Genomic DNA, 27,459 nt, shown 5'->3' on the forward strand with positions numbered 1-27,459 from the left:
CCTCTAGACACGTTTCTTTGACTGAAGCAATCAAATACACTTTAATTAACTCACCCTCAATAAAAGTGTTCTTTGCTTGGTTCCCAAAGATCCACTCGGCGGAAACTGACTTTGACTGTAACCTCATTTCATTTGGGGTTTTTTGTTTATTCATTTTTTTATTTTTGTGAAGAATTGTGACAGGTCCTTTCTTGAAAATCTGGAATAATGTGATGAGTGCTTAGTGCTATTTTTTATGTACACTGTATTCATTTTACAGGTCTACTGTCACAGTATTACAGATATGATGCTATGCTATCTCACTTGATAATAAAATAATCCATACTCCACTGTGCCTTACAACGGTGACATGCGAAGCCCATGTTGCTTGTTGCGACATGATGAGTAAGCACTTGTGCAATAAGTAAGATGTCCCAGTGTCCTTAATGGCAGTCAGTGAGTGAGTGAGTATATGCTATAGGTCCTGAAGTGGTGAAAGCAGTTTCCTCTCAACTACAAAAGGCACCATGGTTGGTACTGGGCCAATAGTCAAACAAGTTAAACTCACCAATTGTTCCACAGGAGGAAGGTGAACCTGTCCAGCTGCTCCCTAAAAGCCTTACGATACCAGAAACCCTGTGGAGCAGTTCTAATCTAGCCTCTATGTTAGCTATGGGTCAGAATCGGCTGGAGTGCAATGGCTTTGATGTTTGTCTACGAACCTAATGGCTTCGTGTGTTACAAGTTGGACTGCTAACCCAAAAGTTAGCAGTTTGAAACCACCAGACAGACACTCCATGTGAGAAAGAGAAGGCTTTTACTTCTGTGTAGTTACAGTCAGAAACCCACCGGGGTCGTTCTACTCTGTCCTGTAGGGTAGCAATGAGCTGGAACCGGCTAGATGGCAGTGAATTTGTTTGTCTGAGGTTAGTACTTCGAATCCACTAAGCAACACCACAACAGACAGGTCTGACAATCTTCTTCCACAGTGATTCTAACCAAAGAAATCCTATGGCGTAGTTTAACTCTGAAACCTGTGAAATGGTCAGAATTGATTTGGTGACAAAAGCTTTGGAGTCTTCAGTATATGATACGCTTGACACTTGAAATGTGCCACTAATCCATAGTATGCTGAGCAGCAATTAGATCATTGCAATGTGATAGGTAATAAGATCATTACAGATGGTCTCTGTCCCAACTATGAACTCTGCCGTTGTGACAAAGAAGAAGCCATAGATGACATAGAAATGAATAGGCTATCGCTGCGTTCTAATCAAACTTCATTTATATAAATACTGAAATTTGGCTTTATAGATAATTTTTCACATGCCACAGAATTTTTCTTTAATCTTTCAACCATTTAAAGATGTAAACACCACATTTAGAACCTAATTAGGTTATGCAAAAGCAGGAGATTTGGCCTGTGAGCTGTATTTTGTTGATCCTGATTTAAACTGGAAGCGGCAGAATTGCTGCATTGAAGTGGAAAGTACTGCGTGAAAGAGAGTAGCTTTCGACAGTGGCTTTAAGGTGTCTCAAGTCTATCAGCACTTTGAGAAAGTCTGCAGCAACACCGAAGTGAATTTTTTTTTGCAGCAACACTGAAGTCGAAAACTGTGCAACGTAGTTGGGATAAAGAGATGAATAGTCCATTGATATCTGAGTATCTGTATCCAATTCAATTTCCTAATGGAGTTGCATGGACTTGGAATCACTTCCTTCCATCCATGCTTTCCTCTAATACAGCCTCTATCCATACATGATGTTTGAGGAGCTCTGGTGACTCAATGGTTATGAGTTGGGCTCTGATCTGCAAGGTCAGCAGTTTGAAATCACCAGCTGATCCTCAGAAGAAAGGGCGTTCTATTCTGTGAATAGTTACAGTCTTAGAAACTCAGAGTTCTATCCTCACAGATGGTAGAAGTGTCTATCCTTTCCTCTAGGGTGGCTATGAGTCTTCATGGACTCAATGGCAATGACTTTGATATATATATTAAGATTAGTACCTCCTCCCAAAATATTTTGCTATTGAGCATTCCTCCATGTTGAGTTATTGCCTATCTTAGTCACATTTGACTAGATGGCAGATCTAATCTTTGATGGACAGATTACAAACCAGTTGCTACCGAGTCAACTCCAACTCAGCGGTGACCAGGCCTCTTTTTGAAGCACCTGTGGTAGAACTCACACCAGCAGCTTTTTGGAGAGCAGCCAGGTCAATGAACTGTTTGCATCATATCACTCAGGAATTCTTAGAAAGAAACAAACAAAGATAAATAGACTGATGGTGTTTTTGTTGTTCGGTGCCATTGAGCTGATACCAACCCATGGTGGCTGTGGTGGGCTTGCTGGATCACAGAGAGAGAGCTGAGCACCTTCCAGAGGTTTGTTGATGGCGTGGGCTGCCTCTGGGTGCGATTCCGTATATACAGAGCTGTAATATTGCCTGAGCAGGGCAGAGGCCAAGAGAAGGCCTCCCGGTAGATAGGGCTCAGAAAAGGGCCAAGACAGAGCTGAGACCCTTGTTGGTTAGAAGTTGTCTTGATTGATTAACACTCTCCGTGTCTCCTGAGTTGTGTCCTCTTAATTTCAAGTTGATCTTGATCCTGAATTACTTCCCTAATATACGACAGAATCATGAGTATGTTCTGTGAGTTCTGTGTGATTGTAGCTAAGGATTATTGAAGCTAGCAGAGAAGAACAAACCGATCTGTCTTGGAAGAAATACGACCAGAGTTCTCCTTAGAGGTAAGATTGGCAAGACTTCGTCTTACATATTTTGGACATACTGTCAGGAGAGATCAAACGCTGGAGAAGGACGTCATGCTTGGTAAAGTGGAGGAACTGCGAAAGACTAGAAGGCCCTCAAGGAGATGGATTGACACAGTGGCTGTAACAATGGGCTCAGGCACAGGAATGATTGTGAGGACAGCACAGGATCCTGCACTATTTTGTTCTGTTGTGCGTGGGCTCTCTGTGGGTCGGAATCAACTCAATGACACCTAAGGACAGAGAAGTACAGAGTGTCCTGGGGGGGTGGATGATGTCAGAAATGGTGCAACAGTTGAGGGGCTGGGGCGTGGCTGAGCTCTACCTCCGTCTCACAAGATCAGCTTTCTTCTCATGGTGATTCTTCTCGCTCCTCTTGCAGTTAGATGGGTTCTTATATGAGATTGCAGTGATAGAACTTTATACAGGTCTTCTCAGTTTACATTTTAGAGTAGTCAAACTTTTACTATTCTTTTTAAGCCCAAAGCGTAGACATGATTTTCTGTGTTGCAGATGGCATTTGTTTATAGTGACACATGCATTCCTCTTTAGGTCTAGTATCCCTTCTTTCAACTTTTTCCTGAGGTCATTTTATTTTCATTTTCTTAGAAGTTCTTTTAGTGAGGATTCCTCCATTTTGGTAACTTTCAGTTGAATTTATTCCATCCTTCCTGTTGTTTTTGTTATTGTCTATTGTGTTACTCTGGGTTGACTAGAGAAACAAGTTCATAGACAATTATATGTATATAAGAAAGAACTCTAAGGTACTTGGTACAGATAATAGCTAGAAACACAGGGAATCCAAGACAGATAAACACTTCAGGACCAATAATGAGAGTAGTGATACCAGGAGGGAAAGGGGAAGGTTTGGAGAGAAAGGGGGAACTGATAACAATGATCTTCATATAAGCCCCTCCCTGGGGGAGAGACAACAGAAAAATGGGTGAAGGGAGACATTGGTCAGTGTAAAACATGAAAAAATAATAATTTATAAATTATCAACAGTTCATGAGGAAGGGAGGGTAGAGGACGGAGGGAAAAAATGATCTGATACCAAGAGCTCAAGTAGAAGTGTTTTGAAAATGTTGATGGCAACAAATGTACAAATGTGCTAGACACAATGAATGTATGTATGGATTGTGATAAGAGCTGTCCGAGCCCTCATGAAATGATTTAACATTTTTTAAATTAAAGAAGAGCACTATATGAAGAGTAATTATGCATTAAGAAAACATCCCCATAGCCCTACAGGGGACAACACTGGAGACACGGTGTGTGAATTGCACCCAATCTGATACAGCCACAATGAGGCAAAACACTAAGGGAGTGCAAGAGAACAGCAAGGAAACAGAGCGGCGAGGTCCCCAGGGAATGCAGAAAGTAGACTTTGGGGCCAGGGCTTGGTGCCCCAACAGACTGGACTGGAAAACACTCCTAAAGGCCAACAAACAATCCTTGAACTAACTACAAGCTTTTCTTTCTAATTGTGTTTTGTTTTGATTTTGTCATTGGTTTGTTGTTGTTTGCTGCATATTGTTGCTTGGTTTTGCTCTGTCTTGTAATTGTGCATGTTATTATCTCCACAGGTCTGTCTAAATAAGATAGGCTGGATGAACAATCTAGAGGAGAAAACAATGGGTCCGATGGTTCTGGGGGGACATGGGAGAGGGGAAGTGGGGGGAAAGGTAGTGGTGTTAACAAACCCAGGGACAAGGGAACAACAAGTGATCCAAATTGGTGGTGAAGAGGCTGTAGGAGGCCTTGTAGGGTGTGATCATGGGTAATGTAACCAAGAGGAACTATTAAAACCCAAATGAAGACTAAGCATGATAGTGGGACAAGAGGAAAGTCAAAGGAAATAGAGGAAAGAGCTAGGAGGCAAAGGGCATATACAGAGATCTAAATAAAGGCATGTACATATGTAAATATATGAGGATGGGAAAATAGATCTATGTGCATATATTTATAGGTTTAGTATTAAGGTCGCAGGTGTACATTGGGCCTCCACTCAAGTACTCCCTCAATGCAAGAATACTTTGTTCTATTAAACTGGCATTCTATGATGCTCACCTTCCTGACACAATCACTGAAGACAAAGCAGGTGAATAAGCAAATGTGGTGAAGAAAACTGATGGTATCTGGCTATCAAAAGATATAGCATCTGGGGTCTTAAAGGCTTGAAGGTAAACAAGCGGTCATCTAGCCCAGAAACAAAGTCCACATAGAAGAAGCACACCAGCCTGCGTGATCACGAGGTCCTGAAGGGATCCGTTATCAGGCATCAAAGAACAAAAAATCATATCATTGTGTGCTTGCCTCCCTGATATCACTGAAGACAAATGAATGCATAAGCAAATGTGGTGAAGAAAGCTGATGGTGCCCAGCTATCAAAAGATATAGCATCTGGGGTTTTAAAGGCTTGAAGATAAACAAGCAGCCATCTAGCCCAGAAGCAACAAAGCCCACATGGAAGAAGCACACCAGCCTGTGTGATCATGAGGTGTCAAAGGGATTAGGTGTCAGGCATCAGAACAAAAAATCATATCATTGTGAATGAGGTGGGGAGTGCAGAGTAGAGACCCAAAGCCCATCTGTAGGCAATTGGACATCCCCTTATACTGAAGAGTCTCAGGGAGAAGGCGAGCCACTCGGTGCAATGTAGCGACAATGAAACAAAACTTTCCTCTAGTTCCTAAATGCTTCCCACCCACCACTACCATCCCAATTCTACCTTACAAATCTGGCTAGACCAGACGGTGTACACTGGTACAGATAGGAACTGGAAACATAGGGAGTCAGAGTGGATGATCCCTTCAGGACCAGTGGTGTGAGTGCCAAAACTGGGAGGGTGGGTTGGAAAGGGGGAACTGATTACAAGGATCTATATATAACCTTCTCCCTGGGGAATGGAGAACAGAAAAGTGAGTGAAGGGAGATGTCAGACAGTGCAAGATATGACAAAATAATTTATAAATTATCAATGGTTCATGGAGTGGGGAGCAGGGAGGGAGGGGGAAAATGAGCTGATGCCAGGGGCTTAGGTGGAGAGCAAATGTTTTGAGAATGATGAGGGCAATGAATGTACAAATGTGCTTTTCACAATTGATGTATGTATGGATTGTGATAAGAGTTGTATGAACTCCTAATAAAGTGCTTAAAAAAAGAAAAGAAAAAGCGAAAGGAAATAGAGGAAAGGAGTAGGAGGCAAAGTGCATACAGAGAAGCCTAAATACAGACATGTACATATATAAATATATTTATGATTATGGGGGCAATAGACATGCATATATTTATAGGTTCAGTAGTAGGGTAGCAGATGGACATTGGGCCTCCTCATGCATAATCCCCAATACAATAGCACCTCGCCCTGCTAAACAGTCATTGCAGGATACCCACCTTCCCGACATGATCACTGAAGACAGACGTGTGTGTAAGCAAACGTGGTGAAGAAAGCTGATGGTGCCCGGCTATCAAAAAGATATAGTGTCTGGGGTCTTAAAGGCTTGAAGGCAAATAAGCGGCCATCTAGCTCAGAAGCAACAAAGCCCACAGAGAAGAAGCACACGGCCTAAGCGAATACAAGGTGTTGAATGGACCATGTAGCAGACACCAAGGAACAAAAACAATCGTGTGATCACCTTCCTCACATAATCGCTGAAGACGAAAGTGTGCGTAAGCAAGTGTGGTGAAGAAGGCTGATGGTACCCGGCTACTGAGAGAGATAGCGTCTGGGGACTTAAAGGCTTGAAAGCAAACAAGCGGCCATCTAGCCCAGAAGCAACCAAGCCCACACGGAAGCAGCACACCAACATAGGTGATCATGAAGGGCAGAGGAGACCAGGTCTCCAACAACAAAGGTGGGGTGGTGGTGAGAATCACATCACCGTGAAAGAGGGGGAGTGGGTGATGGGGACCCAATGCTCATCTGTAGACAGCTGGACACCCCTTCCAGAGGGGTCGTATGGAGGAGATGGGCCACTCAGAGTTCAGTGTAGCAACAATGAAACTAAAAACTTTCCTCTAGTTCCTGAACGCTTCCTCCCCTCCCAATCATCATGACCCCAATTCTACCTTGCCTTGCGGACATGGTTATACCAGAGGATGTACAGCAGTGCAGTGGGGATCTGGAGGCACAGGGAATCTAGGACAGACGAACCCCTCAACACCAGCGGTGGGAGTGGCGACACCAGGAGGGAAGAGGGTGTAGAAAGGGAGAACCAATCTCGGAGATCTATGTGTAACCTCCTCTCTGGGAGATGGGCAATGGGGAGGCGGGTGAGGGGAGACGCCGGGGAGTGTAAGAAGATATAATAATTATTTATAAACTATCAAGGGACCGGGGTGGGATCAGGGAGGGAGGGGGACGGGGGAAAAAAAGGGAAACCGAGCTGATTCCAGGAACTCAAGTGGAAGGTGAATTATGAGAATGACGAGTGCAACGAATGTATAAGGGTGCTTTGCTCAATTGATGTATGTACAGACTGTGATAAGAGCCTTATGAGCCCCAATAAAAAGATTTTTAAAATTAAAATAATAATACCAATGAAAAATGAAAGTGATGAGTTGTATGAGCCCCCAATAAAATAATTTAAATAAATTTTTTTTAAAAGAAAAGAAAAAAACATGCCAGTCCAGTCTAGATCAAGTCCAGAAGTCTGATATTCGCCCATATATCCAAAACCAATCTCTAAAATCCTCTTCAGACTCATGAAAAACATACAATGTCACCGAATGCAGGAAGATCACTGGCCAATAGGTGGAAAGTCTTATGGATCCAGTGGTGGTGTAAGCATCTCAGCACTGGCAGGGGTCTCCAAGTGGCTCCTCCAGCTCACAGCACTAGTGTAGCTCCATGTGTCTTGTCAGCTACAATGTCTCCCAGGGAGTCAGTGTGTGTCCCACCTCCAGTGAACTGTTTATCTCCTTAGCACCTCCAAATGAGGTCATCAAGCTGCCACCTGATTGACAGGCTAAACTCCACCCCTTCACTCTTAATCCTCTCAAATTGACAACAGATTATGTAACTACAACATCTATATTTATAGGGCCGCTATGCATTGGCATTGACTCAGTAGCAGAGAGTTTGGTTTGTAGAGGTTCTAAGTGGTTCTCAACCTTCCTAATGGCGCAACTCTTTAACACAGTTCTTCATGTGTGGTGACCTCCCAACCACAAATTTATTTTTGTTGCTACTTCCTAACTAATTTTGCTACCGCTATGAGCCAGGTGACCCCTGTGAAAGGGTTGTTTGACCCCCAAATGGGTCGAGACCCCCAAATTGAGAACCACTGTCTACAGTTGAGACTATCAGTGTGGCCTCCACACTAAGAAAAACTGTACACTCGGGTCCTTCCATGTTGAAAATCACTTCTCATCAATTGCTTGTATCTCCTTTCGGAAGCAGTCTAATGTTTATTTAGACTTTGTTTTTGCTGTCTGATGTTCACCCTTTTGAAATAAACCCTAGGTGGCAGATGAATACAAGGGCCACACAGAACTTTCTGGCTGGACCTCTAGGCATCCCTGGACCTTAACAAATCAAACTGCCCAGAGATATTAAATAGTTGACAGTAGGTCTATTTTATTATTTTCTCTGTTTATCAGGAATTTATCACTTCTAAATTTGGGAGACAGGCTTTATTCCAATTACCTGAATTGGTTGCAATTTTTAGCCAATGTTGTGGGTGCTCAATAATTAAAGCAAACTACCCTCAATGTCTCTTCCATATTATCCAGAAAACAATGTTACACAGCAGTATGAAGAAAACAGACCGTAAGTGATCATGTCAAATCACCCTTAATTTTATTTATTCATTTTTTATCTTTTTTAAGATACTTTCTTATTTTGTACTAGGTAAAGGTTTACAGAACTGACTATAGTTTTACGTTTCAGTAATTCATACATATTCTGATCAATTCATCCATTGCAATTCTCTTAGTGTGCAATCACTTATCCCACTCACTGTGTTTCCTGTTTCCATTCCTCCTTTCCTAACTCTCTGACCTTTGTCCTTAGGTTAATGCTGCCCTTTAGATCCTAGATGGTTACCTATTCTAACTTGGAAGTGAGTTCAGTTCCAGACCGTAAGGGTCACTGAAAACCATAATCTTGGAGGGTCCTTCTCCAACCCAGCAAGCCTGATCTCTTTTATGATTTTGAGTTTTGTTCCAGACTTTTCTCCCACTCTATCCCAGGATCTTCTAAAGTGATCTTTTTTAGGGGAGTGGTTAGTTATAGCTGGGTACCATCAAGTTATTCTGGTTTCAGGTTGGTGGAGACTGCTTGCACGGTCCATTCGTGTAACAGTTACTAATTTCATGTCCAGTGTAGGCATGGAGTCTAGCCTGTCAATCAGATCTCAACCCGATGCTGCCTTACCTCCTCATAAGGAGGATCCTGGGAACCTTCCCCCCTCTCTCTCTGCCTTCACCTTCCTGCTGCCAACCCATGCTGAGCCCTGTGCCAGTCCTGTGAAGCTTCCACTGCCATTTGATCCACAAGACTTTTCACCCACAGGACTGTGATCTTCATGCATTCTGCATCATTGCTGGAGGCTGTGTGAGTCTGAAGAGGGATTTATGGACTGGTATTGGACTTAAGGACTGATATTGGACCTATGGACTTGATCTGGACTAAGCTAGGATGTTTCCTGATATATAACTTCTTCGTTGTTTTTTTTTTAAGTCACTTTATTGGGGGCTCATACAGCTCTTATCACATTACATACATATGTACATTGTGTCAAGTACATTTGTACATTTGTTGCTCTCATCATTTTCAAAATATTTTCTTTGTACTTGAGCCCTTGGTATCAACTTCTCGTTTTTCCCTCTCCCTCCCCGACCCATCGTCCCTCATGAACCCTTGATAATTTTTTTCCCCATGTCTTAAAATGACCAACGTCTCCCTTCACCCACTTTTCTGTTGTCTGTCCCCCTGGGAGGGGTTTATATATAGATCATTGTGATTGATTCCCCCTCTCTTCCCCCACTTTTCCCCTTACCCTCCTGGTATCACTACTCTCCAAATTGGTCCTGAGGGATTTATCTGTCCTGGATTCCCTGTGTTTCCAGCTCTTATCAGTACTAATGTACATGCTCTGGTCTAGCCAGATTTGTAATGTAGAATTTGGATCATGATAGTGTGTGTGTGTGTGGGGGGGGGAGCATTTAGGAACTAGAAGAAAGTTGTATGTTTCAATGCTGCTATACTGCACCCTGACTGGCTCATCTCCTCTCTGCAACCCTTCTGTAAGGGATGTCCAATTGCCCACAGATGGGCTTTGGGTCTCCACTCTGCACTCCCCCTCATTCACAATGATATTATTTTCTTTCTGGGTCTTTGATGCCTGATGCCTGATCCTATCAACACCTCATGATCACACGGACCGGTATGCTTCTTCCATGTGGGCTTTGTTGTTTCTCAGGTAGATGGCTGCTTGTTTATTTCAAGTCTGTAAGACCTCCATTTGCTATATCTTTTGATAGCTGGGCACCATCAGCTTTCTTTACTACATTAGCTTATGCACCCACTTTGTCTTCAGCAATCATGTCAGGAAGGTAAGCATCATGGAATGCCAGTTTAATAGAACAAAGTCTTCTTGCATTGAGGGAGTACTTGAGTAGAGGTCCATTGTCCATCTGCTACCTTAGTAGTAAACAAACCTATAAATATATGCACATAGAGGTATTTTCCCATCATCATATATAAATATATTTACATAGGGACATGCCTTTATTTAGACCTCTATAAATGCCCTTTGCCTCCTAGTTCTTTCCTCTATTTCCTTTTACTTTCCTCTTGTCCCACCATCATGCTCAGCCTTCATTTGGGTTTCAGTCATTCTTCTCGGTTGCATTGCCCTTGATCAAGCCTTACCAGGCCTCCTACACCCTCCTCGCCATCAATTTTGGATCACTTGTTCTCTTGTCCCCGGGTTTGTTAACCCTCACTTCTCACCCTTGTCCCCTCAGAACTATCGGTCCATTTTTTCTTCCGGCTTCTTTATCCCACCTATCTTATCTAGATCGACATGCAGAGACAATAATATGCACAAAAACTAGACAGTGAAACAAAGCAACAAAAGAAAATAAAACCAACGTCAAAAAAAGAAAAGCCTATAAATAGTTCAAGGTCTGTTTGTTGACATTTAAAAGTGTTTTCCAGTTGAGTGTGATGGGGTGCCATGCCCTGGTCCTACAGTCTTTTTTTTTTTTTTTGCTATTTCTCGGAACTTATTTGTTCTATTGCACGCCCTTAGTGTTTTGCCTCAGTGAGGTGGGGTCAGATCGGGCACAATTCCTACACTGTGTCTCTAGTGTTGTCCCCTGTAGTGCTATGGTTCAGTGAGGGACGCCGTGCCCTGGGTCCAGCCCTATGGTCCTCTCTGTGCATTGGCTGCTCTGAGCAGGAATATTGTCCTCAGGGCTTGGTGGGCCAGGATGTGCTCCACTCTCTCTCCTACCCCCTTTGTTTGCTCCTGTGATCAGATGTGTCCCTGTCCCTGAGCTGTAGCTCCAGTTCTGTCCTCTGAAGTGAATTTTTCTGGGAGTAGGGAGAATATAACTACTTGATATAAAGCTCTCTCTTACACATATGAGTGTCTCTAAATTTGTTTCTCTAGTCAACCTTGCCTAATACAATTAGTCTATTGGACTAATTGTTTCATGATATCACTCCTAATATTATGATCAGTTTGTGATTTCTTTTAGAGCAGATGATTCTGAAGTTTACCTTTAAGAATAAGTTTCTTACAAAGCCAATTAATTGTGTGGGCCTTAAAAAGGTTTATCCTCATCATAGAGGAGGATCCTTGGATGTAGTGGCTTCTGTGTAAGATTATGTGGTAGATACATAATCTGTTGTAAATTTGAGAGTATTAAGAATGAAGGGGTGGAGTTTAGCCTGTTAATCAGGTGGCAGCTTCATGACCTCATTTGGAGATGCTAAGGAGACAAAATACCTCACTGGAGGATGGACACAGTCCTCACTCCCTGCAAGGCATACTTGCTGACAACACACGGAGCTATGCTAGCGCCCTGGAGCTGAAGGAGCTATGTGGAAACCCTTGCCAACACTGACATACTTCCACTGCCACTGGATCCATTAGACTTTCCACTCACTGGTTTTTGATCTTCCTACATTCAGCATCATTACATGTGTTGCATGAGTCTCAAAAGGAATTTATAAATTGGAATTGGACATATGGGCTAATATCTGACTTTTGGACTGGGCTGGGATGTTTTCTCAATATTCAGTTATAAGCTGACCCGAATATAAGCCCAGACACCTAATTTACCACAAAAAACTGGGATAACTTTTTGACTTGAGTACAAGCTGAGGGTGGGAAATGCAGCAGCTACTGGTAATTATCACAATAAAAATAGATACCGATAAAATTCCATTAATTGAGACATCAGTAGGTTAAATGTTTTTGAATATTTATTTCAAAGAAAGACAGTAAACTAGCTCTAAGTAGAAAAGAGGGTCAATAAAAACTATGGTATCAACAATAGCTATGCACTCTGTTACTGCATGCACTGCATTGCTACACACACTGCCTTGCTGCATGTACCCAACGCAGCTTGTATAGATTGAGACCGAGCGTAGGCGGATGGTATTCCAGAATGTGATGACATGACTGTTTGCACAGAGTTAGGGCTCAGAAGATACACATTGCATTGTGTATGCATGACGTTACTGCATGTACTGCATTACTGTATACACAGTGTTACTGCATGTGGACGGGAAGTGCTAAAGCAACAGCACATACACAACATAGCGTGTATCTTATGAGCCCTAACAGGCTACTCTATGCAAGCATAGTCAACACTGGATCCAGATAGGGGTTAATAAGATAAAAAATAAAATAGAACAGACTGCAAATGAACGTACTCTATATCCAAGACCAGAGATATACTGGAACTTGTATTCAGCAATGCTTAGGTGGAGCGAGCGGGTGTGGCCACGTGCGGGTAAGACTGCAAAGGCTACGTCATTGGTCCCAGCGCTGGAGAAGATCAGAAGAGCAGCGGCATCCACATGCACCTGACAAGGATGCGGTGCGCACCAGGTACCAGCACACAGAAGCGGCAGGTTCTTGCCCAGGACAGCACGGACAACACAGGCTGCCGGCGTGCAGAGAAAAGAAGAGTGGAATCAGCAGTCATCAGACCACCCACAGAGGCTGCAGGCGCCTGCAGATGAGCGGGAGAGATGCACCGGAGAACAGGTAAGTGGGACCCTCACTTGAGTATAAGCTGGGGGGAGGGTGCTTTTTCAGCATAAAAATGTGCTGAAAAACTCAGCTTATACACGAGTATATACAGCTAGATATATTTTACCCCCTGTTCTTTCACCTTCAATGTATTTGTGTGCTTGGAGCTAAGATATGTTTCTTGTAAACAGCATATAGTTAGATCAATCTTATTTGTGAAAGACGACTTGACATGTTGATAATAAATCTATCAGCATTTTAATGACACGATTATATGCTGATTTCCATTATTGCTGTTTGATACGTTGTTTTATTGCTGTTCCTTTAAAGTAATTTTTAAAATCTTTATGGAAGTTTTTAGGGTCTTCTCTTTGTCTTTGGTGGTTTCTCTTTTCCATACACTGTGTCTAGGTACAGATTCATTTTGATCATTCTGTTTGGCCTATGCTGTGCTTGTCAAAGGTGTCGTATCAAAGCTGTGGAGTCTTGTGTTGCACTAAAACAAACAAAAAAACCCCAAAACGCAAAGCCCACTGCCATCGGGTTGATTCCGACGCAGAGTGACCCCATATAGGGTTCTCTTGGCTGCAGAATTGTCAGAGGGAAGACTTTTTACCGGGGGCAGTTAGCCTTCTCTTTCTCGTGCAGAGTGAGGGGTTGTATTGTTAACCTTCAGGTCAGCAGCCAGTGCCATCCCCACAGCATCAATGGGCTCCTTTTTCTTTTTTTGGTACTAGTTGTAGATAATTCTGTTAAGTCAAGATATTTTCTTCTTTTCATTTTCTTTAATTTCATGACTCTAATTAGATTTATGTAGACAATCTCTTATTATCTTCCATTTATCTTTATTTCACATGTGTCTATAGTTTTACTTAAATGACTAGTTACAGACCCCAGATAGGTATATAGTGCTTTTAGAGAGACAGATTAATTTCTTAGCTGTATCTTATATATATATAAGCCAATAAATGAGAAGTAGGTATAGGTATACATATGTACACATATATATCTACTATTCATTTATTGGCTATCTTGTAATCCAAAATCGAGCATTTGAGCAACAGTAAGAAAATCTACTATCTGACTATTTCGCACACATGGCAGGAATAAATGTCAGTGCAAGATGAGAGCAACATTGGCTGTGATGTGCTGTTTTGGCTGGGTCATGATTCTCAGTGGTTTGGCAGTCATATAATTATCTGTCATCTTCCCTTTGTGATTAGATGTGATCATTTTCCATTTTTTGCAATACCAACTTTCCCTTATCAACTTGTTCTTTGAAATCTAACCACGTTAATGAAGTGAAGAGTATGCGTGTGTATACATGTGTATATATATAGCTATACACACTAGGAGGCTTCAAAAATTTCATGGAATAAAAGAATAATGGAATTTTTTCACAAACTTTTTGAAGCCCCTTCATAAATATAACCCAACTCCCTGTCATTAAATCAATTATGACTCTTCATGACTTTTTGTGGTGTTGTAGATTTTTATGGGAGAAGATAGCCTCATCCTTCTCCCAAAGAGCAGATTGTGGGTTTGAAGCATTGACCTTGAGGTTAAGGATCCAACTTACCTGATAGCACCATCAGGGACCCTTTTCATATATTGGTATAAATTATTCTAGGTCATTTCTTTATCTGTATCATTCTGTTCACTATTTACTTCTTCAACTCTTGTTTAAAGTGTTCATTGATGTACCAGGGGACTTTAAAAAGTTTGTAGAAACAATTGAATTAAGTTAATGGATATTTTGCATAAACGTTTGAAGCTCTCTCACATTTTGTCTAAAACATATTTTTCATATTTAAAAGTTCCCTTTGGTTCGTTTTCATCTATTTCTCTTGTAGCTTGGTCATCTTTGGAAGTTCCTCTTTTACTTCTGCGACCGTTTTATAAATGACTGTATTGTGTTGTCTGCATCTGACTGTTCAATTACTAACATTTTGGGAGATCTCGCTTTGATGCTTGGTACTTACTGACCTTTGTTTATGAGGCTGTGCTTCCTCCTGAGCTCAGTGTTCTTTGATATATACTCATGTTTGCTGGAGCTATCCCTGTGAGACTGTTGTGGGGCATGCTTTCATCCAGGGAGATTTGCATCTGCATTTGTGAGGCGTCAGGTAGCCCTGTGTACCTAAAGCCTCCTTCAAAGTCTGGAGTTTAGTTCCAATGCATGCTGCTGACCAAGTACCTGTGTTCTGATTGCATTGTGCTGCCGTGATATTTTCTCTTAGAGCCATCCGAATTTTCTGTGTGACTGCTCTTTCTTGCTCTCCATTTGTAGGGTTGTTGGGGAGGCTGGTAGTTTCCATTACTATTTGTGAGAACAGTCTGACATTAAAGGTATATTTGATTTAAGGCACATCTGTCTATGTATGTATGTGAGTGTGTATGTATGTATCTGTCTATCTATCTATCTATCTATCTATCTATCTATCTATCTATCTATCTATCTATCTAAATGCATATATGAGCCCTGTTGGTGTAGTAGTCATGCACTGGACTGCAGTCTCTATGGTCAGTGGTTCGAAACTACCAGCCGCTCCCCAGGAGAGAAAGACTGGGTTGTTTCCTACTCCCATAAACAGTTACAATATCAGAAACCCACAGGGGTCCCTGTGAGTCAGCACCGACTCAATGGCAGTGAGTTTTTTTAGTACTCGCACGTGTGTGTGTAATTTGTAGAGAGGAGTCTTTTATTGGTATGACTAGGAATTGGCTTGATGCCAATGGTTATTTTTTTCCAAAATGTCTAGTTCACTGACTATACTGCGAGAAGGAGAATCCGTTTTCTCTTGTAAATACACAGATACTCATCAACAGTCTTATGCCAATACATAACAGTCTTTTGATAAAAAAATGTCTCTTCTAGATATATTTCTGAATTCATATTTTTTTCTTAGAAAGATGAAAGAATGCATTCTTCATCAAGTACTTAAATAATTCAGCAGGCAAAAATGAGAATATTCAGACTAAAGAGGCAAGAAACAGAACCCAGTGGCTCACAGCTGGTTCTCCCACCAAGTTGTTGTTGTTGTTAGGTGTGGTAGTTCTGTGCACAGCAACCCTGTGTACAACAGAATGAAACCCTGCCTGGTCTTGCGTCATCCTCACAATTGTTCTTAGGTTTGAGTCTATCTTTGGAGTCACTGTGTCAATCCATCTCGTTGGGGGCCTTCCTCTTTTTCACTACTTCGCCACTTTACCTAGCATGATGTCTTTCAGGGACTGGTCTTTTCTGACAACATGTCCAAAGTACATGAGACAAAGTCCTGCCATCCTGGCTTCCAAGGAGCAGTCCGGTTGTACTTCCAAAACAAATTTGTGGGCCCTTTTGGCAGTCCATGCTACATTGAATAATCTTTGCTGGCACCATAATTCAAATGCGTCAATTCTTTTTCAGTCACCAAATTAGAAAACCAAATAATTTTGGTTTTCATACCTATTGTTTTTAAAATCACAGTTACGGGATTTTTTTTAATTGGGGCCTCTTACAGCTTCTGTAACAACCCATATACCAATTTTATCAAGCATATTTATACATAGGTTACAATCCTCATTTTCTAAACATTTACTTCTACTTGAGCCCTTGGTATAAGCTCCCCGTTTGCCCCTCTTCCCCTCACCCTGCCACCCTTGTGAATCTTTGGTAAATTATAAATTATTATTATTTTCATATCTTACACCGACTGCTGTCTCCCTTCACCCATGTTTCTGTTGTTCGTCCCCCACAGGGCGGGGGTGAGGGACAGGAGTGTTATGCTTCGATCATTGTAGTCAGTTGCCCCTTCCTCACCCTGCTCCCTCACCTTCCCCCTACCCTCCTGGTATCCCTACTCCCATTTCTGTTCCTGAGGGATTTTCTGTGTGTTGTGAGCACTTATCTATACCAGTGTACGTGCTCTGGTCTAGTCAGACTCAAAAGTAGGACTGGGGTCATGATACTGGTGGGTGAGGAAGCCTCAAAGAACTAGAGGAATATTGTGTGTTTCATTGTTCTATTCTGTGTCCTGGTTGACTTGTCCCTTCCTTGTGACCCTTCTGTAAGGGGTATCCTATTGTTTACAGATGGGTTTTGAGTCTCTGCTCTGATGACACACACCCCCCGCCGGGGGCACTCATTAATATGCTCTTTTGTTTTGGATTTTCTAATGACTATTAGCTGATTCCATTGACACCTCATGATCTCTCAGGCTGGCGTGCTTCCTCCATGTGGGCTTGTTGCTTCTCTGCTAGATGGCTGCTTTTTTAACTTCAAGCCTTTAAGAACCCAGACACAGTATCTTTTGATAGCTCGGCACCCTCAGCTTTCTTCACCACATTTTCTTATATTACTCATTTTTTCTTCAGTGATCATCAGGAGGGTGAGCATCACAGAATGCTAGGTTGTTAGAACAAAGTGTACTTGCTTGAGGAAGGGCTTGAACAGAGGCCCAAAGTCCATCCACTTCCTCAATGCATTGCCATATAAATATATGTACATAGGCAAACAGTTATGCTTTTATGAATTAATATCTTTACATATGTACACACCTATGTTTATACCTCTCTCATAGCTTTGCTTCGTAGATCTTTCCTCTGTTCTCTTTTACCTTCTTCCTGCCCCACTATCATGCTCACCCTTTTTCTGCCTCTAAGTAATTCCTCTCAGCTAGATAGCTGTTGCTCCACAGCCTTGTTGATTTTAATTCCCTGGTTGTTCCTGTTAAGGGATTCTTGACCTGTGTTTCTTTTGATTTGTTAGTTATAGTCTGATCCTGAGAATAAATTCTAGTCATTTTAGTTTAAATTAATGTTTTGCAGCAGGATTTTCAGCAACAATTCATTTTGTATTCTTTTTTTAATAGAAAGAGCAGTACCATCAAATGGAGCCCATTTCCTGAAGATCCTGTATCATGTTTAACAGTTAAGCTTTCATTTTGGACAGAAAATGTATTATATCACTATTGTGTTAGTCCAGATAGACTAGAGAAACAAATTCGTAGACACTCGTGTATAAGACAGAGCTTTATGTAAAAGAGCATTGTATATTGAGAAAACATCCCAGCCCAGTTCTGATCAAGTCGATAAGTCTGATATATGTCCGATACCAGTCTATAGATTCCTCTTCAGACTCACGTAACACATGCAATGTAAGATCACAGGCCAGTGGGTGGACAGTCTTGTGGATCCTGTGGTGGAAGAAGCATCTTAGCGCTGGTGTGGGTCTCCACGTGGCTTCTCCAGCTCCAAGGCTCTGGCTGCCATCAGCATAGCTCCATGTGGCTTGTCAACAGAAATGTCTCACAGGAAGAGTTGAGTAGAGAATGTCTCTGGCCTCCAGTGAGCTACTTGTCTCCTTCATGCCTCCAAATGAGGTCATCAAGCTGCAATCTGATTGACAGGCTAGACTCCACCCCTTTGCAAATTAACAATAGTAACTGCAACGCCTATGCTCTCATAGCAGATTAAGATTGTGAAGACATCTGAGAGCTATAGCTCATGGAGAATATTGGAAGGAACTAAAAATGTTATGGAGTAGAAGGTTCTAGGAATGTCAAGTTTATTACCGACTTTTGGAACTTTAGAAGCCCTATAAGCTAATCCTCTATCCAAGAATAGTATCCTCTTCCAAAATTGAGAAGCCCTGGTGGTTACAAATAGGGCTGTGATTGAAAAGTTAGCACTTCGAAATCACCAACAACTCTGAGGGAGAAAGTCAGGGCTTTCTACTCCCGTAAACAAATACAGTCTCTGAAACTCTCGGGGCAGCTCTGCCTTGTGCTGCAGGGTTGCTGCGAGTCAGCATCTGCTCAGTGGCAGTGACTGTTGCTTCTGGAGTTCTAGTCTTCCCAGTGGAGAGTCACCGCTCTGTTCAGAAGTACTTGAGCTTCTATCCTAAATGGCTCACTGCATTCTAAAGCAAACTTCCACATATGTAATTACTAAACTAATAGGTAGTCTTTCTTATTGTGTCTAGCTTATTATTCTTACCCCTAATCCAACCAGGACACAGACGCATGTCCTCTGTTCTCTAGGTTGAATGTAGCTGTTCCCTTGTAGGACTCGGGACAGAAATGGTCAAACGAGCAGTGGATTTCAGCCCCAAGCCCCCAAAGGGGAGGTTTTAAAGGGATAGATTAAAATTCATAATAAGAAAGTATTTCCTAAATTGAGCTTTTCAATAGTTGGGGGTACCCCCCTTTTGGTGTTAATAAGACAGAGTGTTGAGCTAGTTGAGCTGAAGAAGCAAGGTCTGCCCTGGGAGAAAGTCATTAATTTCTGGCTACTTCTGTCAAGAGTTAGAGTCCTGGAAACCCACAGGGGCAGTTCTACCCTGTCCTGTAGGGTCGCTCTGACTCAGCATTGACTCTACGGCAGAGAGTTTGAGTTTTTGAAATTTCCCCCCAGCCCCACAATTACATGATCCTTTCTTCTAAATGGGAAGAAAATGGAGCAAAACTTCTTTCCCACTTTTCTTCCTTCTTAGTGAATAATTAATCTCACATTAAACCATCCTTCCAAAGAAAAGTTCTTACTTTGTTATATCCAGCTTTTTTTTTTTTGGTAGAAGCAAAATCCATTGCCTACTGTTCAAATTGAAAAGATGATTTTGTTAAATGCCTGGGCACCAAGTAGCGATGTGATGGTTGTCAGGCAGAACGTGTGAACTGTTCTAAGATATAAGAAAGGACGGATCATGAAGTCAGGTTGTATTTAGATTTACATTTTTCAAACTTGCTGTTGACTGGCATAGTGAGGATTGCTGAATAGTCACCAGGTCACGTTCTTTTCTCACATGGCACAGGACTGCTGTTGGCATAAATATTGCTACCAACGCAGAGTTAAAAACAAAAACAAAACTCATTGTCATCGAGCCGTTTCCAACTCGGATTGACCCTGTGGGACAGAGTGGAATTGCCTCTTCGGGTTTTCTAGACTTGAACTCTTTACAGGAGTCACGGTCTCTCTCCAGGCGTGTTCTAACAACTTACCTTGTGAGTAAAGCTGACTGCACCACACCACGAGAGCTCCGCATTTTCAGGGAAAGACTCACAAAGGGCGAGGGGTTTCTCTTGGCAACTTTAATTAAGGACTACGTAAAATGCTACGCAAATCTTCTTAGGTGACATAATCTGGGCTGGGCATGGTTGATGGTCAATTAATTGGAAAAATGGTCTGATGAAATAGCACTTACATATCTTAAGCATTGTGTTGCACCTTAAGACATCGACTGTTTTCTTTTTATGAGGTAAGGCCCAAACTCTTAAAACAAATTAAAAATGTCCGTGTGTGTGTACACATGTATGTGTGTTTTATGAATCTGTGTGTTATATCTCGCCTTCATTTATCATGCCTATAACTCAGGGTCGATGATTTCTAGCTTCAGTTTCTTTAAAATGAACCAAGGCCTTAAAATCACCTAAAAAGTTATTTGAGCACAGAATCCTAGACAAAACAGGTTTCTTTTGCAAAGTTTTATAGCTGCTTCCCCACAAACAAATCAGCAGTAATTTCTAGTATCACGTTTTTCAATTGTTGAACTTTAGTTTTCAAAGAAACCACAACCTTCTTTCATTTCTTACTATCCGATTCTCTTACTCAATATTTAATTTACTTGGATCATTAAAATAACAAGTGTAACTGGCAGAAACCAGTCTCAGATGAAAATAAGAATGAGAATGTTTGATATACATCAGAACTGAAGAGTAGACATGCCCAGGGTGTATGAGAGAGCACCCTGCGAAGTGCCAGCCTGGGTGTGCATGGGCAACCGCCAGTGCATTTCACAGAGGGAATGAGAAGCATCGGTTAACCGGGGAAGTTTAGAGGAGTTTCATCAAGAGAACTACCATAGTGTCAAATGTGCCCAAATATACAGCATCGGGGTTACCAGCAGAGTGTGGCTAGATCACGCGTACACTTGTGTGAGTTAGGAAAGAAGGCACCCCCTCTAGCACATGGTTCAGGCCATTAATATATTCCTGAGATGGTCTCCAAAATCAGATGGGATATATTCAAGGTCATATTTCGGCTCTAGTGTACTTGTTTTATGAACAATTGTTTTATGAGCAATTCTTTCATAGGCCTTCGTCTTTAGTAGACACCCCCCCCCCTTATCTCTTTCCCCAGGCTAACTGCCATCAAGTAAATTCTGACTAATTGAGACCCTATAGGACTGAATAGTTTTTGAGGCTGTAAATCTTTACAAGAGGATATAGTCTCACCTTTATCTCTCATAGGGGCTGGTGGAGTCGAACTGCTGACATTGTGGTTAGTAGCCCAAAGCATAACCCACGACACCACCAGGGCTCCTGGTCTTTTTTCCACATATGTAGTCCATTTGATTCTTGTGTGAATAATTTGATTGAGGTCCATGTATATATAAAACCAAAACCCAAACTCATTACCACCTAGTTGATACTGACTCATAGAGACCCTACAGGACGGGTTAGAAGTGTCCATGTGAGTTTTCTTTACGAGAGTAGAAAGCCCAGTCCTTCTCCCTTGGAGCAACTGGTGGTTTCCAACAGCAGACGTTGCAGATCATAGCCCATGCCTAAATACTATGTCACCAGGCCTCTTTCCATGTATATGGTCACCGTTTATATTATTGAATAAGTCCTTGGTCTTGTAAAATTCTATCATGCACTTTCTAGTTTTGTTCCTATCACCAAGACCATATTTTCTAACAACTCTTTGTTTCCAATTTTCACATTCCAATCACCAGCAATTATCAATGTATCCTGAGTGTATGCTAAATCAGTTGCAGATTGTCGAAGTTGGTAGAATTCTTCAGTTTCTTCATTATCTGCTTTAGTGTTTGATGCTTGAATTTGAATCATAGTTGTATTGACTGGTCTTCCTTGTAAACATACGGACATGATCCTATCACAGACAGCACTGTACTTCAGGATAGATAGTGAAATGTTCCTTTTAGCAAAGAATGTGATTCTGTTCCTCTTTGATATGCAATTCCCAGCATCATAAACCATATGACTGTCCATTCAGAATGGCCCAGATCAGTCTATTTCATCTCACTGATGCCAAGGATATCAACCTTTATGCATTCCATTTAATTGTAATGACTTCAAGTTTCCTAAAGCCAAACTAAGGGATGTTTGCTACCTTTCCTCGCATTTTGAGTTGTGCCACTTCTGCAAATGAAGCTGCTCTACTTTGAGGAGGTGGCTCTTCCACAGTTATATTTTGAGTGTCTCCCAGCCTGCGGGGCTCATCTGCCGGCACTGTATCAGACACTGTTCTGTTTCTATTTATAAGGTTTTCACTGGCCACGTGTCAAAGAATTAGATTGCCAGACCTACCTTCCCAGCCTGTTCTTAGTCTGGAAGCCAGGCTGAAACCTATCTGCTATGGGTGACCATGTTGGTTTTGAAATACTGGTGGGATAGCTTCTAGTATCACAGCAACAAGCAAGTCACCACAGTACGACCGCTGACAGCCAAGGGGTGCTTTTTGAATTTTAATTTTTAAATTTTAATTAATCATATTATTGGGAACTCTTACAGATATCACAACATTCCATAGTTTACCAAGGGATGCATTTATAAAAATATTGTTTTAAATATAAGCAACCTTACTATTAAGTAGCTCTTTATAAAGTAGCGCATTAACTGAGCTTTAAATGTACTTAAAACACAACTATAGAACCTGACCACTGAGAGGGAATCTTCTTCTCTCAAGATCTTATGCACACTAAGCCTGTCTTCATGTGCTTGTGCCCTGGCACGCTATTGCCACCAGTGTGAATGTGACTCTGTTTTACTGCCTGGGGTCTTGAGCGCTATTTCAACTCATGTGACTTCAGTGTTTGGACTGCTCCTTAGGTGCATGTCACACCCTCATATCTCACACAATTCAGCGGCTTCTTGCCAAACACAAAGCTTAGTATTTTTCTTTCAGTAACTGCTTTGATTACTTTGTGTTATAACTTCTCAAACAACATGCAAGTCTCCCCGTCTGCTTTCTCCTCCCCAAATAAAACTGCCAAAGGATCCCTAAAATTTCTAGTTATTGTTTTCTGATTCACTTTTGACTTTGGAGTCCAAGGCTATGGAAATTTCTCCCTCCTTTCAGCCAACTGCTGCTGTCCAAGTGCGGTAACCTATGTGCAGGGACCAGGTCCTCTGCTCTTTCTCCTCACCTGCCCTCAGCGCTTCACATGTGCTTCTCTCATCTGTCCTTATTACACATGTAACCTTCCTTTTCCGTCCACTTCCGCCCATGAACAATTTCCTATTGAAGTCTCTTGAGGTCCACTTAGTGAGCCTCTCGCTTATCCTGCTGTTCACATCCCCTTGCCTCTTCCTGCTTTAAGCGTACTTTCCTCAGACTGTGTGCTCACTTTCCAACTCCCTTTTCCTCTGCTAAGGAAAGTGAACCCTCTGAGGGAAGAGATAGGAGAAGGAGGAAGCAATGCATACAAAAATGTCACCATGTACAAATTATATTAAAAAGAGAGAAAGTGAGATGTCGGACAGCGTAAGATATGACAAAATAATAATTTATAAATTATCAAGGGTTCATGAGGGAGGGAGCAGTGGGGAAGGAGGGGAAAAATGAGGAGCTGATGTCAGGAGCTTAAGTGGAGAGCAAATGTTTTGAGAATGATAGGGCAATGAGTGTACAGATGTGCTTTATACAATTGATATATGTATGGATTGTGATAAGAGTTGTATGAGCCCTATTAAAACTATTTTTTAAAGTGCTAAAAAATTTTAAAAATTAAAAAATACGTGCTGTGGACTTGCAAGCCACCTTCCTTGGGCTTCACTTCTTTATCTGTAAAAATAATAACAAGTCATTAAAACAAAACTATCCTCCTGATTCCTTCTGTGAACCAAGACCACTTCTTTCTGAGTAAAGGATGTCTGCTTCGAGCATTGTGCTCATTTAAGGGATTATCTGTGGGAACCTAAATTGGCAACGGCAACTCCGAAGGTTGGGTGAGGCGCCTAGCTGGCAGGAAGTTGGCGATGCCTGCAGCGTGGAGAGAATGTAGGGTAGAAAGGGGGAACTGATTACAAGAATCTACGTATAGCCTCCTCCCTGGGAGAGGGACAGCAGAGAAGAAGGCAGGGGGAGACGTCAGACAGTGTAATATATGACAAAATAATCATAATTTATGAATGATGAAGGGTTCATGAGGTGGGGGGAGTGGGGAGGGAGGGGGAAAATGAGCAGTAGATATTAAGGGCTCAAGTAGAAGGCAAATGTTTTGAGAATGATGATGGCAACAAATGTACATATGTTCTTTACACAATGGATGCATGTATGGATTGTGGTAAGAATTGTACAAGCCCCCAATAAAATGATTTTTTAAAAAAAGATACCAACCAGGCAAGCAGACTCACTGCGACTGAGTCCGTTCCAACTCACGACAGCCCTGTTGGTGGTGGGATGCTGTGGGAAGGATAGGGAGAAGGGTTGCACAGCCTGAAGAACGCATCCAGGGCCTCTGGCTATGCCTGTACTAATTGTTGACATGGTACATGTTCAACTGTGCCAACTCTCACCACAATCAGAAAGAAATAATTACAATTTAACTTCAATAGCTCAAATTTTTTAAAATGGACTTCAAAATTGTAATTAAATCCTAAAACGAACATGGGGTTGGTGGCGGGTAAGAATCTGTCAATCTAGCAAGGTATGCAAGATCAAAAGGCTGTCAACAGGGTCGAGGCAGGTCATGTAGACAAATTGAAGTGGGTCAGGAGGAAATGTGGGACACTGGGGGACATGTGCACTGGCCAAAGGGCACATTGCTGTTCTGTGCCAGCTCCTTTGCTCAGGCATGAGCTGGCTACCCAGGGAAGTCAGATCTTCTGATTCTTTGAGTGATCAGGAATCTGAATTTGTGAAAATGTGAAATGTCTTTCTTTTATATGTTGACAACAAATTCAAATGATGAACTGAAGAAAACACACTCAGAGGGCAGATTGGGACCTGAGCTTCCAGTTTGTAATGTCTACATGGGTTTTGTAAGTTGCTCGCTCCATCCTCCATCACCAGTCTGACAGTTTGGCACCCTGTGATGGCCTGCACGTTGCTATGATGCTGCACGGATGCTATGCTACAGGTGTTTCAGATACAGCAGAGTCACCCTGCTGGGACGCAGATTTCAGCAGGACTTCCAGATGACGACAGGCAAGCATAAAAGGCCGCCTGATCTACTTTGAAAGTTAGCTGTTTCAAATCTTCTGGATCACAACAGAAGATATTGTGCGATAGACTGCTAGGCCATGAGCCCCTTAGGCTGGAAGACACTCAAAATACAGAGTGTCTATGACCATGGACTTGAGCATATTAATGGTCATGAATGGCGTGCTCTAAAGTAATGCTATCAGTCATTAATAGCTCATGCTCTCTGGTTCAGCAGCAAAGAGCAGCATGGGCCTGTGGATGGTGGGCGTGCAGGTGCTTTCCGAGAGTATCAGAAGGCGTGCGAGGCTCAAGTAGAAAGAAAATGATTTGGAAACGATGATGGCAACATATGTACGAATGTATTCAATACAATTAGTGTATGGATTGTTATAGGAGCTGTAAGAGCCCCTAATAAAATGATTTCTGGGGGAAAAAAGAAAGGAAAGTAGAAAATAATAAAACCCAAAAGAAACCAAGGAGTGCAGATGGGTATTACCTAGGGAGAAAGCCTGGGGTTGGAGATCACAGAACCCTTGGTAAGAGGGGTGGGAGAGGCAAGGATGAGCGTCACAGTATCATATTCATGCTGTTACTGAACAAAGGCCTTACGGAAATCTGCTTAAACCCATGGCTGTTAAGTCAATTCCAACTCATAGTGACCCTATAGAACAGGGTAGAACTGTTCCATAGGGTTTCCAAGACAGTACCTTTATCAAAGTGGTCTTGCTCCCGTAGACTTGTTGGTTGTTTCAGACTACCCACCACACACTTAACCACTGTCTCCCCAGGGGTCGTTCAAAGTAGCTTCACTCCCCATGTCAAATCAATTCAAATTCATAGAGACCCTATAAGGTAGGGTAAAACAGCAACCACCACCCCACCCCAACCTTTGTTTGTTCCCAAGACTGACATTCTTTACAGGAGTAGGAAGATGCATCTTTCTCCGAAGAAGCAGCTGGCACTTTTGAGCTGCTGGCTTGCAGTTCGCGGATCAGGGCTAACGCAGTAAGCCTCCAAGGCTCCTGACAGTTGAATCGTGAACAATCATAGTTGGAGACCGTGTAGGCACAAGGTTTCTGAGAAACTGCTTTCACAAAAGCCTCTTTCAAAGCGATGAGCCTAGGTGGCCCCGAGATCATACTGTTACTCCAGTTCCCCTGCCCTGGCCATTGGCACGGGGATTTACACCTTACCCAGCTGAACCCATCCCGGATGGGTGTGGAATGGGCTCTCTGAGAGCTTGCCTCACTGCACTGCGCAGAGTCAAGTGGCATCATGCCCGAGGTCGGCTCATGACCTAGAAAAGCCATGTGCAGGCCCCCATCCAGGGGAGTAGAAATTTTGTATACACGAGAGCATCTGCCCTGCAGACCTATAAGAATGGGGCAGATAGGGCCTAGTGGATAGGAGTTAGGGGCGATCTGAAAGCACCAGCCACTCCACGGGAGAAAGATGGGCTTTCTAATCCCGGCACCCGTTGCCGTCTGGGAAGCTTACTGGGGCAGCTCTACCCCATCCTTTAGGGTCGCTGTGAGTCAGTATGGACTCGATGAGTTTTGAAAGATTCAGAACACAGCAAACTCTTAAGACACTTACAGTATGCGGACACTTATGATATGAGACTTAAGGAATAGATGCTGCCCAGACCACATAGATTACGGATCCCATCCACAGTGTGACGAGCCTGGGCTGAGTAGAATTTTTCAGGAGTTCTTTGTGTCCTTAGGGAGCCCTGGTGGCATGTGGTTACACATCGGGCTGCTCACCCCAAGGTCAGCCATTCAAGACCACCAGCAGCTCCATGAGAGAAAGCGGAGGCTTTCGACTCCTGTACAGTTACAGTCTCTAAACCCACAGGGCAAGAGTTCTGTCTGTCCTTATAAACCGCTAGTGGTGTAAGTTGTCATTGCTCACCAAAGTGGTGGTGCTGCCAGTCAGTCCAGCAGTTTGAGTTTCCCCAGCCATTGATTTGTTTGTTTTGTTTCCTTTTGGGGTGGGGAGGTGCGGGCAGAGGTGGGGGGAGTTGTGGTACAGCCTTAAATGCTCAGCTGCTAAGCGCAAAGGACGGTCACTTGAACCTACCAGCTGTTCAGTGGAGAAAGGCTGGTGAAAGGACAGCCTAGAAAGCCCTGCGGGGCAGTTCTCTGTTGCGAAGGTTCCCCGAGAATCCGAGTCAACTGCACGGGACCTGACCCCACCAGTGTGACTGTAACGACAAACGCGTGCTAACATTCTGCGCTGAGCGCATTCCTGTTCCCTTCAGTCAAGGAAGTTGGTCATGACATATTCAATGACTAAGTCAATCAGAATAAAAATCGCAAGTCCACTTCTGCCCAAAGGAAAA

At 42.5% G+C, this 27,459-nt stretch overlaps 1 long non-coding RNA gene across 2 annotated transcripts in view; it reads left to right on the forward strand.

The window, feature by feature from the left end:
- The window catches only part of LOC142450298 (uncharacterized), a 58,076-nt gene that overhangs the window by 3,505 nt on the left and 27,112 nt on the right, over positions 1–27,459 (forward strand). The gene's annotated exons all lie outside the window — the stretch shown is intronic.

Source organism: Tenrec ecaudatus, chromosome 6 (assembly GCF_050624435.1).
Source record: "Tenrec ecaudatus isolate mTenEca1 chromosome 6, mTenEca1.hap1, whole genome shotgun sequence".
NCBI lineage: Eukaryota > Metazoa > Chordata > Mammalia > Afrosoricida > Tenrecidae > Tenrec > Tenrec ecaudatus.